Raw genomic sequence first — 18483 nt, 5'->3', positions numbered from 1 at the left:
ATTCTAACTGGCATAAGGTGGTATCTCAATGTGGTTTTGATTTGAATTTCCCTGATGGCTAATGATTTTGAACATTTTTTCATGTGTCTGTTACCATTTTTATGTCTTCATTGGTAAAGTGTCTGTTCATATCTTCTGCCCATTTTTTGATTTGATTATTTGTTTCTCATGTATTGAGTTTGAGAAGTTCTTTGTAGATCTCGGATACCAGTCTTTTATCTGTAGTGTCATTTGCAAATATCTTCTCCCATTCTGTGGGCTGCCTCTTAGTTTTTTGGACTGTTTCCTTGGCTGTGCAGAAGCTTTTTATCTTCATGAAGTCCCACGAGTTCATTTTTTCTTCTGTTTCTCTTGCCTTTGGAGATGTGTCATGAAAAAAGGTTGCTGTGGCCGATGTCGTAGAGGTTGCTGCCTATGTTCTCCTCTAGGATTTTGATGGATTCCTGTCTCACATCGAGGTCTTTCATCCATTTGGAGTTTATTTTTGTGTATGGTGTGAGAGAGTGGTCAAGTTTCATTCTTTTGCATGTAGCTGTCCAATTTTCCAGCACCATTTATTGAAGAGGCTGTCTTTTTTCCACTGGATATTTTTTCCTACTTTGTCAAAGATTAGTTGCCCATAAAGTCGAGGGTCCATTTCTGGAGTCTCTATTCTGTTCCATTGGTCCATGTGTCTATTTTTGTAGCACCACATTCTATAGGCTTCAGCCCAGCATGTTTTGGCTTGTGTTTCCACCAGTGCTACTGGCCCATTTCCCCCACGACTTCCCACAGCTGCATGGGACACTCTTCTTGCCAAAGGAAAAGAGTTGGAGCTTTGGCATGTTGTATGTTAATGACTGCTGATCTCTGAAATATAGGTACTAACTTAGTACTTAAAGTGAATAATGAATAACAGCCAAGATGAAGTCCGGGATTATCTTACTTAGCTTTTTGTTTCCTTTTTCCAGACACGTATATTTGCACTGTGGCCAAAAACCCTTCTCTCTTGGGCTGGAGCCTTAGCTTCCTCAGGAAAGTCCATTTCTGGTATCTCAAGTATATAAGACCTTCCCTGAGGTCTTGGTTTCTGGGATGTAGAGAGTCTTTAATTTCCTTATTTATGGTTTTTACTCAGAGGCAACATGTTTCCTCTCTTTTCTATCTGTCCTTCCATCATTCACTCATTCCTTCCTTCCTACCTTCCTTTCTTCCTTTTCCTTTTAATATTAGTATTTAGCATGTTTGTGTTAGGCTAAACATTTTGCTCCTTAATGGTAGCTTTTATCAGAATAAGATTATTTAGCTGAAGATGGCTGCCTGGTGAGACTTTTCAATACTGATTTGAAATGCAAATTAATACAAGCTATTACCAGATACTATACATGGTCTTAAAATGGAAGGCTTTAAATGACATTTCCCTGGCAATCCATGTGAATCCTGAAGATTAGGCATTCTCTTTATTCAATAAATTAAATATTCATCCAAAGCCCAGTTTGAGTTTGCCATCGTATAGTCATTCTTCCTGTAGCCAGTTCTGAAATAAAGATGACCTTATCAAATAACAGTTATCTAAAGAATTACTTCCCACTTGGGAATATATATTTTGGAAAGAGAGGTACCTTATGTGTTGGGATGGGTTCTGATGGCTTCAGAGAATGAAGACCATGTGACATTTTAGGGAGATGGGTTTTTCCCCCTCAGTTTGAATTAGGAAACTAACATTTATTGAGTCTTGTTTTGTCTCAAATGCTTTCTACTTATTCTATAGTCAGTGAGTATTTATTGAGTGCTACCATGTTTAGCCTATATACTTAATTGCTGGGGATGCAGCAGAGATGGGACAGACTCAGTCCCTTCTCTCTTGAATCTTATATTTTGGTTGGGAAAATAAAATGAGTCCAGAGAATGATAAGTACCCTGATTGGGATAGAGAATGGCTGGGTGAATGGGTAAGAAGAGGGTGCACATTTGATAAGGTAGAGCAAGTAAGGTCTTTTTGGAAGGTGGCATTTGCATTGAACTGTTAGAGAATCAGCCAACCACTCATTTTCTGATTTTTACAACAATGCAAGACAAAGGTAATGTTAGTTAAGCTGGTACAGGTGAAGAAATAAAATACTCAACTAGATTAAGTAATTTCTTTAAAGTTATGCAGCCTTCAAATTGTAACCCCTTTGCCTCTAAAGCAGTTCACCGCCCATCACATCCCACAGGTATTTGTTCCCCAGCTGCCTCAGGCTTGGGCAGGAACAAGCTCTTTGTTGACCCAATCTTGGACTTTAGACATGGAACAAAGAATTTCCTAGGAAAACTAAGGCAGAATCACCTATTTTTCAGTAAGAACATAAAAAAGAAGCAAAATCAGCCACTTAATTTTAATTACCTTTTCATAAAAAAGACATTTTAATATCAAAAACATTGAAGGGGTATTTTCTGAGATTAAAGAACATGAATCCAAATTAAATGAAATTAGCTTTATGAAACACGTTATTTTGTCTTTATTTTACTTATTTCACAAAGAACCACTAGAACCACAACATAAGTGGGTCTGTTTGAGAACTGATTTACTCAATGATCTTGAGGGTTATCGCCAGCCTTGAGAATCTTGGGTTGATGTAAATCTCCCAAGCTTGATGTGTGGAAGGGCAACACAGGGAGATGCTTTTCTGTGAGGATATAAACTTTCTGTTAATTGAATCAGTCCAGGAAAGTATAGGTCATTGTGACCTAAATATTTTCAGTTTGAGTCTTTTCACTTGAAGTGTTTATCTATTTAAGAAAGAGAAGATAATGCATTCTCTATTCAGTAAAAAGTTCAAACACAAAGCTCATTACAAAATAATTTACAAACTGTTTTCTGTAGGCAGTTATTGTCATTGGCTTGAATAAGTTAAGAGATTAGATTCACTGCTTTTCTTATTAATTAAATAGAGAGTTAGAAATTCAGCATTATGATCAGACTATTACGTTTAGCAATCAACAGCATGCATGCATGCAAAAAAAAAATCTACATTAAAATCCTTTGTTGGAACGCTTTACACTTTTCACAGAACAGAAGCTAAAATAACCTGTTATACAATTAGTCACAAATACAGTCCTCGAGTTTTTTGCCCCTGCGCATGAATATTGTCTAAAACATGTGTTCTTTGTAGCAGCTAGGCCCTGCCACCACTGTGCTTGGATGTGTTCACAAACCTGTCATAGTGCATAGCTTCCCTATTACTTCTCTGACTCTCCTCTCCTGCTGAGCCTTTTTCCTGGCAGTGATTAAAACCTTCTGCCACTGCCATAGCTCTTGATGCTGCTGGAACCACCTGAACCACGTTGGTTTCATGGTTTGGCAAAGTATTGGCCTCCACCACCACAGGGGCCAGAGCTTCGGCCTCCAGAATTTCCTCTGTTCATGGGTCCAAAATTTGCAGATTGACTATGCTGATAGCCAAAATCATCATAACTTCCACCACCTCCAAAGTTGCTTCCATCATTACCAAATCTGTTATAGCCATCCCTGCTGCCACCATATCCACCACCACCTTGACTGCCACCAAAGCCACCTCGCCCACTGATGTTTCCTCCATGACCAAAGTTGTCATTCCCACCAAAACTACCTCCACGACCACCGGCAAAGTTTCCCAAACCACTTTGACCCCTTTGGCTGGACGAAGTACTAGCCATCTCTTGCTTAGATAGGGCTTTCACCGTNGCCACCTCGCCCACTGATGTTTCCTCCATGACCAAAGTTGTCATTCCCACCAAAACTACCTCCACGACCACCAGCAAAGTTTCCCAAACCACTTTGACCTCTTTGGCTGGACGAAGTACTAGCCATCTCTTGCTTAGATAGGGCTTTCACCCTGCTTAGATGTGGCCATTCACAGTACGGTACTTCTTAATGACAATCTCATCTACAGAGTCATGATCTTCAAGTGTTATAAAAGCAAAGTCTCTCTTCTTACCACTGCCTCGGTCAGTCATGATTTCAGCCACGCCAGTTTTCCCGTTCTGATCAAAATAGTCTCTCACGTGACGTTCTTCAGTGTCTTCTTTAATGCCACCAACACAAATCTTCTTCACAGTTCAGTGGGTACCAGGTCTTTGAGAAACTTCTCTTGAGACAGCCCACAACTCTTCTGTCCACCTCATGTGGCCTTGGATTCATGGCTGCATCCACCTCATCCACAGTGGCCTATGCGAGAAACCCAAGGCCTTTGGAGCGCTTGGTGTTTGGCTCTCTCATGACCGCGCAGTCTGTAAGTGTTCCCCAGTGCTCAGAATGGCTCCTCGGACTCTTCATCAGCTGTTTCAAAGCTCAAACCTCTAATGAAGAGCTTCTGCAGATGTTCATGTCCTTTGGGAGACTCTGGCTTAGACATGACGGCAGTGGGAGGAGAGACTTTAACGATGCCTCCTTGGTGGTGTCCACGGGCAGAAAGGGAACATTTGGATTTCTATGAATAGGAATGTATGTTTGTATATCTTTGTCATGAATATTCAAGTATTGATCAATTCATGATATTGATATGATGTATTTTTTCCTAACCTTGAAACATAAACAAAACTAGAAAATGTAAAAGAATAAATACTATTTAAAATCCTGTGAAAACATACTGATAACTTCAGAAGAAATAATTATGTACAACAGCAGCAATAGCATCCTTGAGGCCATTTCTATAGTGTTTCAAGTACCTGACTGTGTCAGTTGTGCCAGAGTTCATCTCCTAGAGAAACAGGATAAGAAGTGTTGGGCTAAAGCCTCAAGGATCAATTGAAATTTCAGTTCTGTACATAAGTAAAAATAGCAAAGGTACAGGCTGTTTGAGTGTCTGGCTATTCTNTGGGTTTTTTTTTTTTTTTTTTTTTTTTTGGTCAATATAACCATTATTATCTTCACACCATTCTGTCTCCCTCTTTTAGGCTTGATAGCATGAGCTAAGAGCAATTGATTTCACAAAGCAATTGAAAGGATAAAGAGAAACACGAATTATGAAAAATGTACCAGACACAGGTGAATGCATAACAGTACTATTAAAGTTCTAAAATGCTTAAAATTAATTTGAAACTTTCCCTCTGATTGATATTTAATGTGGTTTGGTTTTTTTTTTAATTTCAAAAGAAGTTAAGGATGGTACAAGGAAGAAGTGGGAAACATATAAAGAAGCTAAATCGCTTGTAATCCCACTACTAGGGCCAGCACTATTAATGTTCTCCTGAAATCCTCTTAATCATTAAAACATAGATGTCATATATAATATATATTATATATAATATATAATTCTGTTTTAATGAATTATGTAGTCATATAATAAATAACTATTATATTTTATTATATATATTTCTATATTGTGTATGTTTATTTATTAAAACAGAATTATAATAATTTTCTATCTTTCCATTAAATAATATTATGAGGTATTTTACACAGTAAGAAATATTTTTTGCAACAAATATTTTTAATACAGCTGCTTTATATGATGACCTAATATTTTTCATATAAAAATATTAAGCTTTTTCTAATTAGTCCCCCACTCTTAGGCATTAGGGGTGTCTCTGATTTTCCCTTCTTAAAAATAATGCTACAATAAACATGATTCAATATACATCTGTTCGGAACTTTGAAATATTTCCTTAGATTAGATTTCCATAAGTAGAATTGCTATGTTAAAGAATGTGAACCCTGCTAAGAATCTTTATAGCAGAAAAGTAGAAACAGTCTGCCAGTGTGGCCCAATAATTCACACTTTAACTGTACCTTCACCCCTACAGGTGTTATCATTGAAAAAATACATTTGATAAGTTGATAGATGAAAAAAAAACTCATCATTCTATCAATCTGAATTTCTTCCCTTTTTTTCTTTTTTAGTGAGATTCATTCATGCATTCATTCATTAAAATTTCCACAAAACATCATTTTAGCGGGGCTGGCTTCAGCAGAGTGTGACCTGTACAGTTGCATGAGGCTCCAGTGCTCAGAAGGGTCTTGTGCTTGGTTTAATGCTCTGTTGCCATCTTGGAATTCTTAAAAATTTTATCTTTGCACTTATGTTTTGTAAGTAAAGTCTGTTGGGACAGTGGAATATGTGTGGGAGCAGAGGAAATAAATGCAGTGTGCAAGTCCACTGCGTATAGTGTTTGTGGTGTTCCATGAGCAGGGAGTTCTGGGGGACACAGGACACATGGGAGTCAGTAAGACTCAACATGCATACAAGGTAAGCATGAAACATCAAAAGTTGAGTAAGTAGGGGATGTGCTGACAGCTCCAGGTGGTCATGCTTTCTGTTTGTACCAGAGCTTACTTCTTTTTTGTTTTTTAAAGATTTTATTTATTTGATAGAGAGAGAGAGAGAGAAAGAGAGAGAGGGAGAGCGCAGACAGAGAGTGAGAAGGAGAACCAGACTCCCCCCCCTGAGCAGAGAGTGTGACCTGGGGCTTGATCCCAGGACCCCGAGATCATGACCTGAGCTGAAGGCAGATGCCCAACTGACTGAGCCACCTACGTGCCCTACTTCCTTTTTTTTCTTGAGTCTTTTCTTGCTCATGATAAGGAAGAGAATATTGTGACCCAAAGCAGGAGAGTAAATAGCCCTGGAATGAAACTGTGAATGCATAGTATTGTTCATCCAATGTATATAAGAACTATTTTTGATTCTCCTACTCCATGGGAATGGAAAAGAAATATCTGCCAGCTCAATTCAGACATACCAGAGGCTATGTTAAAAATCTGCTTGTAATGACATCACATCTGGTACATTAACTGCAGTTGAGGCTTCTACTTAGTTTAAGGTGGCATTAGTTAATTGTCATATGCTATGATCCAGACTGCTGTTTGCAGAGGACATACTGATGAATTAAATGGAAATATGATGGGGCTATCACTTCTGCACTGCTTACTCCATTGAGGGTGATGCTACTGTCTACTATTCTACCTAGGATGTATTATATTTTTGTTTCACTGTCTTAGCTGAAAATGGAGAGTGGCAATTTCAGGGGTCTCCACTTTACTTTCATTAGTATAGTAGTTTTATTTATGGACAAAGGAGTCTATATGAGGGTAGTATCTGTGTCTGAGTATGGCCAGTCCACTTATACATTTGGGAACTCAGAAAATAGCACTGGGTGTGTCTGTGGACTCAGTGGACTCATTGCAGGTTGACCTTAGTCCAAGAATCCATTTATGTCCCAACTTCCACAGACCCCTACTCTAATAGGGGGGCTTTAATGGCCTTTTGAGCCCTTGGTTATTAGTTTTTGGTTTTGATATTTGGGAAGTATTCTCTCCTCTTCAATTTTCTGGAAAAATTTGTGTAAATTTGGTATCATTTCTTCATTAAATGTTTGGTAGAATTCACCAGGGAGACCACTGGTGAATAGAAGGATTTTAAAAATAAGTTTAACTTCTTGCTAGAACTCATACAGGAATTCAGCAAAGCGGCAGGATATAAAATCAATGCACAGAAATCAGTTGCATTTCTATACACTAGCAAGGACACAGAAGAAAGAGAAATTAAAGAGTCGATCCCATTTACAGTTGCACCAAAACCCATAAGATACCTAGGAATAAACCTAACCAAAGAGGTAAAGGATCTGTACTCTGAAAATTATGGAACACTTATGAAAGAAATTGAGGAAGACACAAAGAAATGGAAAAATATACCATGCTCATGAATTGGAAGAACAAATATTGTTAAAATGTCTATGCTACCCAGAGCAATCTACACATTCAATGCAATCCCTATCAAAATACCATCAACATTTTCCACAGAGCTAGAACAAACAATCTTAAAATTTGTATGGAACCAGAAAAGACCCTGAACAGCCAAAGGAATGTTGAAAAAGAAAACCAAAACTGGTGGTGTCACAATTCTGGACTTCAAGCTATATTGCACAGCTGTAATCATCAAGACAGTATGGTACTGGCACAAACACAGACACATAGATCAATGGAACAGAATAGAGAAATGGACCCTCAACTCTATGTTCAATTAATATTTGACAAAGCAGGAAAGAATATCCAATGGAAAAAAGACATTCTCTTCAACAAATGGGGTTGGGAGAACTGGACAACCACATGCAGAAGAATGAAACTGGACCACTTTCTTACACCATCCACAAAAATAAATTCAGAATGGATGAAAGACCTCAATGTGAGACAGGAAGCCACCCCTTAGAGGAGNAAATCTTAGAGGAGAACACAGGCAGCAACCTCTGACCTCAGCCACAGCAACTTCTTGCTAGACATGCTAAGGCAAGGAAACAAAAGCAAAAATGAACTATTGGGACTTCACCAAGATAAAAAACTTGCACAGAAAAGGAAACTGTCAACAAAACCAAAAGAGAACCCACAGAATGGGAGAAGATATTTGCAAATGTCTTATCAGATAAAGGGCTAGTATCCAAAATCCATAAAGAACTTATCAAACTCAGCACCCAAAAAAACAAAGAATGTAGTCAAGAAATGGGCAGAAGACATGAACAGACATTTCTCCAAAGAAAATATATAAATGGCCAACAAACACATGAAAAAATGCTCAACATCTCTCGGCCTCGGAAATACGAATCAAAACCACAATGAGATACTACCTCACACCAGTAAGAATGGCCAAAATTAACAAGACAGGAAACAACAAGTGTTGGTGAGGATGTGGAGAAAGGGGAACGCTCTTACACTGCTGGTGGGAAGGCAAGCTGGTACAACCACTCTGGAAAACAGTATGGAGGTTCCTCAAGAGGTTAAAAATTGAGCTACCCTATGACCCAGCAATTGCACTATTAGGTATTTACCTGAAAGATATAAACACAGTGATCTGAAGGGACACCTGCAGTCCAATGTTTATAGCAGCAGTGTCTACAATAGCCAAACTATGGAAGGAGCCCAGATGTCCACTGACAGATGAATGGATAAAGAAGCTGTGGTATATATATACAATGGAATACTACTCAGCCATCAAAAATGAAATCTTCCCATTGGCAATGACATGGATGGAACTGGAGGGTATTATGCTGAGTGAAATAAGTCAATCAGAAAAAGACAATTATCATATGATTTCACTCGTATGTGGAATTTAAGAGGATCATAGGGGAAGGGAGAGAAAAGAAAAATAAGACAAACCAGAGGAGACAAACCATAAGAGAGTCTTAACTATAGGAAATAAACTAGGGTTGCCGGAGTGGAGGTGGGTGGGGGAAAGGGGTAACTGGGTGATGGGCATAAAGGAGGGCACATGATGTGATGAGCACTGGGTGTTATATACAATTGATGAATCACTGAACTCTACTTCTGAAACTAGTCATACACTATATGCTAATTAATTGAATTTAAATAAAATGAAATTTAAAATAACATAAAATTTAAAAATTTAAAAATTAATTTCTTTAATTTATATGGGGTTATTCAAATAATAAGAAAGAGCTGGATGGTTCTTTGATGGAAAGTCTGGAGGAATCACTACTTTGTGTCTTGGCTATGATGTTGTAGGGCCTTCTTCAAGGGGAACAGGCTCTTTTTCAATAGAGGGATTCAGGGTCAGAGAGCTGGCTTGGGTCTGGAGATGGGGCAAAGGATTGTGACTGTTCATGGAGGCCAGATCTCAGCCTTCAGCTCATCCTTTCTTGATTTGTTTTGATTATGTATGCAACACTCTTGTTGGCTATCCAACTTCTTGCCTCTAGGAATATGTAAGAAGGGTACGTGAGCCATATCTATAAATCCCTTTGAATCAGGATCTCCTGGCTGCCATTCCAGTTTGTTCTCCATTTTGAGTAATTATGTCCACCTCATCTATGAGGGATAAGGGGTATCTTTTGGCTTTTCCTAGTTTGGATTGCTATTATCCCTATTGCTGTTAAGGGGCCCAGTTCCACAGCAGTGTCTCTGATTATCAGTACTGGTCTGCAGAGTACTACCACACTTGAACTTTTCACTGATGCTGGTGACCTCTCATCTGAGCATTCCTTATTGCCTTGGCAATGGAGTGTTTTCTGGATGTCTAGAAACACAGTCAGCTGGTGGGTTTTTTGATTATATGATAGTGCTGTTTGAGCATGCCTATTTCTCTGAGCCCGTTGATTTCTTCCTCCACAGCCTGTCACAGCAATTCTGGCATACATGTAATGTGGGTTTAGAGGCTTCCCTTTTTTCAAGCTTTGAAGAGCCATCCCATCAGCATATTTAAACCAACTTCAGAATCTCTTTCCATATTATTAAATTGAGGAACAAGGCGAGGGTCCACTCTTAAAAAATTCTCCCTTATCCTACTTTACATTCTTTATCTCCCTTAGGTCTACTTCGGTACCATCTGTCTTAGGTAGGGTTTCTAGAAGCATGAGATTCTTGTGCAAGTTATTTACAGAGGGAGTGTTCTCTAGAGAAACCTGTAAGGGAGGGAGGGAAACATAATAAAGAAGAGGAAGCCAAGCAAAGGTGTGTTTCAGAAGTATAACCTTGGTTTAATCCCACAGGAGCTTGGAGTGTGAATGTTGTCATAGAACTTGTCCTTCCCAAAGACAAGGGGGCTGTTATGTCCTTCTATCGGCCAGCTACCCTGACCCTTAGGGTGGGTGGGGTGTAATGTCCCAATCATCTTAAGGCAAAGTGACTCTCATCATCTGAGGACAGTTCTGCTGAGAAGGGTGCTAACGGATGGGGAATGGGTGCACTGACCCAGGAAAGGGCTTCCAGATGGCACATCAAAACTAGAGTCAATTCTTATGGATATTCTCTGTATGCCTGGAGAGAATCTGTATACTTTGTTTCAGTACTACCTACCATACAGCCATTTGGGATTTGAGAACAGGACTTTAAAAGGAATTTCTTTTAATGCTTTCTACTTTGGTTTATAAGGCATTTCATTGGATGTGTAAGTACCAAAATGGATTTGACCTGCTTTTAAACAGCTGAGCCACATGAGAGGAGACCCATTATGCAGATTTGGGAGGTTAATGATAATTTTGTGCATCATGAAAATGCATTGATTCAAAGATGTATTTTGTCCTAGATTTTTAAAATAAGGTGTTGAATTGCACAAACATTAAGCATTATATGTATTTTGTTACTGCACAGAGTCTGAGGGTTAAACATTTAAGCTCTAAAAAAGCCCAAGGATTATTTTATTATCGTGCTTATAGATTAATCCATGCTTTTTCTGTATAACTCTAATCCATTAATTTTCCTTGCTGTGCAGTATTCTGTTGTATGAGGATGTCAGTTTATTTATTCTTTTGTAAATGGACATTTGGGTCATTTCCAATTTTAGGTTAATATAAATAATACTGCTGTGAGCATTTATATATATATACACTGGTGTTCCTGTGTTTATCTAGAGTATATTATATGTATGAGGGAGATTGTTGAGACATAGGAGAGGGTATCTTTGGTTTTCCCAGATAATAGAAAACTGTTTTCCAAAGTTGCACCTATTTGTCAACAATACTTGCTATTGTCAGAATTTTTAATTTTTTCTACTTTTGGGATTAGTGAAATCAGATTTTTAAAAATCATTGATATAAAATATGCTTATTAGCCATTTGGATTTTTTCTTTCATGCAGTATCTGTTTAAATGAATCTATCTTTATCAGCCAAGTAAGTTTAAACAAGAGTAGGGGAGGAAAACTTTTCCCTTCTTTCCTTCTTGGTTCTTTGGCTGGCCTATTAATTAAATTGAAATAAGACGAATTAACAGGAGAAAAACAAATTTAATTTTGTATTTATGGGAGCTTCACATAGACAGGAGAGGGTCAAAGAGAGTCAGGCAATTGAGGCTTATATGCCATCAAGAGCTAAGGAGGAAGGGTGGGGGTCTGGGTATTTAAAGAGAAGGAATACAATTCACAGGAAGATGGAAAGAGCAAATGTTTGGTAGACAAATATTTGCCATGCCATATGGATAAGTCTTTCTTGTGTAAAAATAAAAGTTATCTTTGGTAATAGCTGTCTTCTAGGTATAGGTTCCCTATCTTTTATGTAGTTAAGGGGAAACTGAAAAGGTTTTCTTGAGTGTGTCAGGCCTTGATAGCCTTTACCTCAAATAATGCACATGTCAAAATGGCACATTCTAGAGCAGCCTGTTCCAAACCCCATCACAAACCATGTCTCAATTTCCTCATCTAAGAATGGGGTAACAAAATCTGATTCTGACATCTTAACACAATAACACTGACTTGGCATCTCTGCTTCTGTCCAGGGCGGAGAACTACATTTACCTGAATCACCTCTCCTGCATGGTTCCAAGTTACTGCGAATCAAAAGAGAAACTCACATGAAATTTGGAAGGTAGAAGCGAAGCAGAGGTATTTTGGAAGATTGGGAGAGACAGACAGTGATGCACAGACACAAAGGTGTTTGGTGAGTACCAAGGATCTGTAGTTTCGGCTTTGCATTCTGCTCATTTTCCTCGCTACTGGCCAGGTCCCGAGACTTCTACAAGGCACTAGGTTCCGGGCCCACAAATACGATTTCCACAGAGGGAGAAACTTCCCCAAAGAAGATATTTCCACAGAAGACGTAGATCATAGAATCTGTATAGTTGTTGAATTTCCCTTAAGTTCCCTCCTGTCACATGAACTGGCTAATATGAGTAGTGATTATTTTCTACTCAATCCTCTTATTTTCCGCTTCCAGACCTTCATTTGCCCAGCTCCTATCACTTCTTTGTAGACTTTGATGCCTGTATTAAACTTATTTCGTTATAGCTTATAGCTCTGATATCTTGATTTAACTCTGATAGGATAGTTTTGATAGTGAAATAAACATGCAAAAGTTCTTTTGAAGGTTTAAATTGCCATTGGAATGTAATTGTTGGGTTGGGTTCAATAATGTGTTGCTGAGGTTCTTACACAGAGAAACAGAGGAGGTGACATTTAAAATGGTAAGGAAAGCAAGCCAGCATAGACTGTTATGGGCAGAGTGTTTCATGAAAATATTTTATGCTGTCATTTGTCTCACTCGGGTATTTATTTGCTATCACACTGATGACAAAATAGTCCATCTAGCCTTCCTTTCCAGCTAGATTGTTTGGTAAGAAAGAGGTTGTAAAATAGACCCTAGAGACTTACAGGAGCTCTGAATTATGTCAGGTGTCCTCAATGAAATATTTAAAGTGCAGAATATAGTCAAACATCCAGAGACACATATCAAGAACACCTGAAAAGATAAAGGTATCAGGTTAAAATGAAGTTTAAAAATATGTAAAAATACTCTATTATTGATTTCCTGTTTTTGGCTGCCCATGTGACACATTAAGGTCAATCTTGATGTGGGTCATTTTCAAAGTTTGTCAAAGACTCAGACATTTTCGATATTATTTTTAATGGTTTTCTTGAGTCCAGTGAATGAACTTATAGCTTTATGAAGATAATAGGTTTCTGGCTAATAGAGCAATAACTGATTAGCCAAACAGTGGATTTCAGCAGCTGCTTTTGTTACTTCATGACCAGAATAACAGTAATAGAGCTATTCAACCGTTCACGGTTTCAAAACTGACACTTCTGGGATCATCAGGTACCTTAGGGAAGTATAGAAAAGATTATGTGAGCAGAATTACTATTTTCAAAAGATAGTTGGAGTAAGAGTAGTGGAAGAAGGGTGCTAAGTGGTATAACAGGGGCAGGGTGAGGGAGAGAATCTCAAGCAGACTCTGTGCTGAACGTGGAGCCCAATGTGGGGCTTGATCTCATGACCCTGAGATCACAACCTGAGCCAAAACCAAGACTTGGACACTTAAGCAACTTTGCCACCCAGGTGCCCCATAACATCACGCTTCTAAATAGGTTCTGTTATTAAAAATCTTTCAGTACAATTTACATCTGCTTGTATCTTCAGTTTCTTTTTTGCCCTAATGATGTGCATCCCGGTTAACTTTATACTCTATGCACATGACCCTGATCTTTTCCTTATGGGTGATTCCAGTATGATTTCTGTCACCAAAAACCTTATGGCAATGCAGGAGAATAAAGATTTATACAATGGTAACAACCAATAAAAAGTGATACAGGTGATGAGAATGCAGATGAACAAAGTAGAAAAAGATTTAGAGAGAGAATGACATGATTTGGAGACAAATTGAATGTTGAAGACAAAGGAGTCCAAAGTGGCTTTGAACTTTCTAGTTTGCTTTATTTAGAAGATGTTTGCCTCTAATGGAAATATACTGCTCAGGAAATGAGATATGAGTTTTGAAGTATAGATGACAAGTCTGACTTCGGGCATGCTAGGATTTTAATTAATATTTGCTAAAGGAGTAATTTTGGAATGTCTAAGTAGTTGCAAAAGTATGTACCAAGTTCAGGAGAAAGGACAAGGTAAAGGATAACTACCCAGGTGATTGGTTTTTATATAGAATCCACACTAATGACTAGCACCAGGACTGGGATTAGTAGAAAATATCTCATGATGGATCAGATAATAATTCTTAATGTACGCAAAAATACAGGTGTGATCCTTCAGTTTGTACCTCAATAATTTGATACCACTTTGCTTTAGAGAACAAAAAAATAAGCACTGTGGTGCATGGGAAGTGAGTGGTGAGAAGATCTATAAAGCGGAAGAAAATGTAAGTAGGTGGAAACTAATGACCATTGGTTGTAATGATTAGAAAACATTGCCAGTAGCAAGCGGAAAAAAATTACCTGAAGAGTGGAAAGTCAGGAGAAAAAGACAACAGAGGAAACACTTAAGTGACTCAACCTAAATGCATGAGTTTAGAAAGCATTACTGTAGTTAACGCATCAGTATTCAGAATTATTTTCAGAAGCATTCTAAGCAATATTGCTATTCCGTGTTCATTTTCCCTACTCTTGTGTTGTGGGTGGGGAACTGCGTCCACTAAAAGGATTTGTGGAAGTCCTAACTCCCGCTGCTTCTGAATGTGATCTTGGAATTAGGGTCTTTGCAGAAATAATCAAGTGAGGTGATCAGGATGGGTAAAAGGGGGGGAAAATTCCCTGTGGAAACAGAGACGCACATGGAAAAAGACGGTATAATGTTAGAGGTAGAGACTGAGAGAGGTAGCTGCATGCCAAGGGACATCAAGAGTTGATGAGCACCACAGAAGCTATAAAGAGGCAAGGATTCTACCTAGAGTCTGAGAGAAAGATGGCTCTGCTGACACTTTGATTTTGAACTTCCAGCCTCCACAACTGTGAGATAATAAATTTCTGTTGTTTTAAGCTACCCAGCTTGTGGTACTTTGTTAGGGTAGCATTAGGAAACGAATACCTCTTTGTTCTCTTTCTTATAGCATCTCTTGATTTAATCAGCAAATATCCATTGAACATCTATTCTACATAGGTCATTCTGTCCCTCCATATCTCAGCTTTCTCAGTTGCCCTCTTAAGACAACATTTGGCATTTGGAAGATTAATAATTAAGCAGAGACAGCAGAGTGCAGGCTACTTTGCTTGATCTTTTTTCCTCAGTTCTGTTGAAGACGTTCCCACTAGTGTTATCTTTGACAAAGAATGATACATATGGACGAATATTTTCCAGCATTTATGGGTTCTTGGCTCCAAAGGTGTGCTAAAAGTGTCAGGTTGCTACGAAACCCTTAGATAAATGATAACGCCTGATGCTAGGCCTGGAAGCCTCGTTTATACAAAAAGTGGTAAGTCCAACACTGCAAGTTATCACTAACTTGAGATTAGAGGCAGGTGGTATAAAAGACTTCTCAGGGGTATGATAAAATCTGAGAAGATCTCAAATTCTTTTTTTTTTTTTTTAATTCTTATAGGTGCATTGTACCTGTGCTAGAAAGAGTAATGTACCACTGCTAGACAGTGAGTATGCCAGCCGGATGAATAAGAAAGACTATAAAAATGCTGTGCAGTTGGTGATTGAGTGCAAAGATATACACCACTTATGCTTTGTTAGTTTTTTGCATTAGTGTGTCAAAAGTGCTAGCCACAAATTTCTCTAGTAACTTAATTCTTACCCTGAATTTGTTGGCCTTGAGCATTCCCTATCTTCGGGCTGAAAAAAAAAAGGCTAGAATGTGGAAAATACTATGTTATTCCCCCTAAAATCTGAAAGTGACAGAAATCAGTGTCCATAAGTGACTTTATACAGAATCAATCAGGAAATTTAGGAATGGATTAAATGTTGTGTGTTTTGGTTAGGCTTTTTTGTGAGTGCCATAAAGTACTCTTACTTTTTTATTTATAACAGCAGTAGGCCAATGATTTTGGCTTGTCAGAAGGACTGAGAGCCAAGGGAATACAGAGATCATTTCCCAGGCATCAGCAATCCAAATGGTGTAAGACATGTGTTTGTAAATGACTTTGTTGAAAGCCTCCTTGTTATCTACTCAACTCTTCTGATAGTTGGACAGTTCAATAATATGCTAGGTCTATTCCCTCCAACAGCATTTTGATGAATCAAGTCTACCTAGCACAACTTACTAAACACACGTCTTCTCAGACCTAAAATTACGAAGATATGCACAGGACTTCATTACGCTGAAGGAAACAGGGACTGTGGAAGCATTTTTCCCATTTCTGATTTCTGAGTCTGTTGTATTTCAAATGTTGCTGCAATATTTTGGCATAACAAACCAGATGGTATTAAATATGTCTTCTAAGAGAAGGTAGAAGATGTCAGTCTTGAATGTGAATGAAAAATTCTGAGTACATCTTCAAAAAAAGTCAAGTCATGGTCAATTTAGTCTACTTAAAAACTAATTTGATTTCTGAACAGAAACTCTTAAAAATAGTTCTAGTTAGAACATAGTGAAACCTAAAATCTAGAAACAACAAATTATAAATTGCAGCAAACAAATCAGGTCTGTACTGTGTTAGGTACTTACAGATAAATATGTTTCAAAGATTTGGCTGGGCTAGCTTCCATATGGGGACCCTAAGTTAGCCTAGACTATACAGCATTAGGGCACAAACATTGGCCAGAGTGATGTAGTAATGGGATAACTAATATAAAGGTTTTTTTCTACACAGAAAGTAAAATGTTAAGTAACAGGCCCATGAAGGAAACTTTTGGATGGCTAAAACCAGTGTTGGCTATTCAGGCAATTCTTTCTCTGGTATATCTTGATTCTGGTATTGACCATGACCTTGGAAGGAAGCATCTGATTTAAGTGATGTGGGTAGAAAAGCCCTAATGAGGGAGGGGGCTGGAAAAGATGTTAGGGGTGGGGGCTAAGTATCAGCCAAGGTCATGTGTCAGAAAATACTCAGTAATAAAGTTTCCAGGGTCGGTAAAGTTTCAGGTGTTCCAAGGGTCATGGCTAACTACCTGGTCTCCAATGTGCTAAGGATTGCCAGAAGTCATTAACATAACTGGATCTTGAAATGACATGTCTAATACCTTGACTGGAGATGTGACAACTTATAAGTATAGAGGACATTTGGTAGTATGAGGCAATACAGATTAGCAGAATGGAGGCATTGTGTCCAAGGCAGACATCATTAATCAGCCATGAAAATTTTTCTTAGAGAGCCTGGCATGCGTTCATAGGCCTCTGCTACCAATTTACTAGAATTGGCACATACGATGAACTGATTTTCCATGCTGTCTTAAGTTGTTCGTAGACTATATACATGCATGGGGGAAGGGATGGAGAAATTCACGAAGGAGATCATACTTTGGTGCAGGGCAATTCAATTCTTTGGTGTAAGACTGACATCATTTATGATTGATGCTTTGTGAACAATGAGTTGAGCTTTGTATCAGTCAGAATCCTGTCAAGAAAGAGATGGTGGATTGAATGTGTTGACTGAATAGAGAGTAAGGGGACAAAAATGTGGTTAGGTTAAAAAAACAACAACAACTAAGTAACAAAGAATGGTAACATATCTAGCAACTAGGAACAGGATGCCATCTTGAGGCCTAATGGGGCAAGAAGAGGAATGGAGTTACTAGACTGGGGTAAGAGCCATTGTCCTGGAAAGGGACCACCCGAAATAAGCTGTAAGCAAAGGAACCAAGCCACTACTAAAATCATAGCTTGGCAATGAGGGTGTGAAGGATAGAAATACCGACATTTTCTTTCCCCCTGGTTTCTCCTCTCCTGATGTCTTGAAGGCAAGAGAGCCTAGGAATGCACTCCACAGAATCAGCAACCCTGAGCAGAAAGCACATTAAGGATGGACAGAAACTGGAGCTGGATGGGATAAATAGAGAGTAAGTAGCACAAACTCCATTTCAGGTGTCTTGGATTATCAAGCTACTCATAGCTACCTTTGGATTTTAGCAAATTCAAATTAGGATTGAATGAAAAGTAGATTAAAGCTCAGCACTCAAGTGTAGCATTTGGGGTTCTTTGCAATTGACTCCCTACATGTCTTTCTAATTCTATTTGCTGCTATCATCCATGTAAATCTTACTCTGATCAAGTGAGTCCAGCTCCAACCATCCCCAGGGCTTGTTCTGTTCATTCCTGCCTTCATGTCTTTGTTGCCCTTCTTACTGTCTGAAACATTCTCCCTCATTCTCTCTCACTAAATTCAAGTTATCTTTTGAGGCCACTTAGTTGAGGTTTTAAATCCTTGAGAAAGACTTC

At 38.5% G+C, this 18483-nt stretch overlaps 1 long non-coding RNA gene and 1 pseudogene across 1 annotated transcript in view; one reads left to right on the top strand and one right to left on the bottom strand.

Annotated features, from left to right (window-relative positions):
- LOC117797251 overlaps positions 1–18073 on the top strand; it is a 31128-nt gene extending 13055 nt beyond the window's left edge. The window contains exons 2-3 of the long non-coding RNA XR_004622192.1: positions 12160–12320; positions 18006–18073. This is a non-coding gene — a long non-coding RNA (uncharacterized LOC117797251). The remainder of the gene's footprint in view (positions 1–12159; positions 12321–18005) is intronic.
- On the bottom strand, positions 3250–4355 carry LOC100468771 (annotated as a pseudogene).
- Positions 18074–18483: the final 410 nt, after the last annotated feature.

The sequence above is a fragment of the Ailuropoda melanoleuca genome, chromosome 20 (genome assembly GCF_002007445.2).
Source record: "Ailuropoda melanoleuca isolate Jingjing chromosome 20, ASM200744v2, whole genome shotgun sequence".
NCBI classification, from domain to species: domain Eukaryota; kingdom Metazoa; phylum Chordata; class Mammalia; order Carnivora; family Ursidae; genus Ailuropoda; species Ailuropoda melanoleuca.
The sequence above is the reverse complement of the archived record's forward strand: the minus strand, read 5'-3'. Positions and strand labels throughout refer to the sequence as shown.